Source organism: Elephantulus edwardii, unplaced genomic scaffold, assembly GCF_000299155.1.
Source record: "Elephantulus edwardii isolate Elephantulus edwardi_28Jun2011 unplaced genomic scaffold, EleEdw1.0 scaffold00018, whole genome shotgun sequence".
NCBI lineage: Eukaryota > Metazoa > Chordata > Mammalia > Macroscelidea > Macroscelididae > Elephantulus > Elephantulus edwardii.
In genome coordinates, this window is record NW_006399768.1 from 12,561,970 (window position 1) to 12,563,216 (window position 1,247).

Genomic DNA, 1,247 nt, shown 5'->3' on the forward strand with positions numbered 1-1,247 from the left:
TGAGTTGTGCTGCTTGTGAAGAGTATTGAACATACCATGGACCACCAGGAGAATAAATATGTCTGTCTTAGAGAGGGTCTAGCTAAGTTTCTCCTTGAAGGCAAAGATTTTGAAGCTCCATCTCAGACACTTTGGGCACGTGGCCAGGAAGTACCAGTCTTTGGAGAAGGACATTAAGGTCAAGGAACAGCATAGGAGAGGAAGACCCTGAATGAGATGAATTGACATGATAACGGAGGTGATGAGACTAGATGTGTCGGAGTCAGTGAGACTGGCTTAGGATAGGGCAGGGCTCTGAATTATATATAGGCTCACTATGAGTTACAGACAACTTGATGACATATAACAACAACAACAAATTGTTGAATTGCTGTGTAACAGTTTTATTTGTTACATGGATTCACTCACTGTGAGTTGAAATGGGTCCCAAAACTCCAGTGTCATTTCTCACTGTGTTTTATTTTGCATTCTTTAATATGTGTATTAGGGGCTCTGGATGTCTAATGACAAGGAGTTGTACTGCAATCCCAAACACATGTGGTTCAAGGCCACCAGATTCTCCAAGGAGAAGATTGGGCAATCTCCTCCTGTGCAATTAACTGATTTAGAAAACCCATTGAAGGGTCAACTATGGGTTGGTTCTGATTCTATGTTACACAAAAACTATGTAAAAAAAAGTTATCTCAGAATATCTTTATGATATTGGTATAATTCTGTAAAAATACCCTTGGTGCATAACAACAATTATGTCAAAAAGAATTATGTAAAAATCTCTTTGAGATATTACATCTAAATACATTGGCACATATTTCTATGTCTACATATGATATACATATCATTGTATATAGGAGGTTTTAAAAGAATTAGTGATAAAAATATATAAACATTAAAAGCTCTTACCATATACATACACATAGAGCATTACATTGTTGCTGTTGTAATGGTTGTGGTTGATTGCCTTCAAGTTGAGCACGACTCATAGCAACCAAATGAACAAGAGGCATATATAGCCTTTCAACATTATCAACATTTATCAAAGTTTATAGAGATTCTGGAGGCATGTCATTTAAGAAGAAGATGCCACTCCTGCTTCCAAATCTGTCATATTATGTTGTGTGCCATTTAGCAACCCTATGTACAACAGCTCTGAACCCTTCCCTGTACTGAGCCAGTCTCACTAATTCCGACACATCAACTCCCATCACCCCAGTCGTCTGGAGTCTCCCTCTCCTACGCTGTCCATCCAC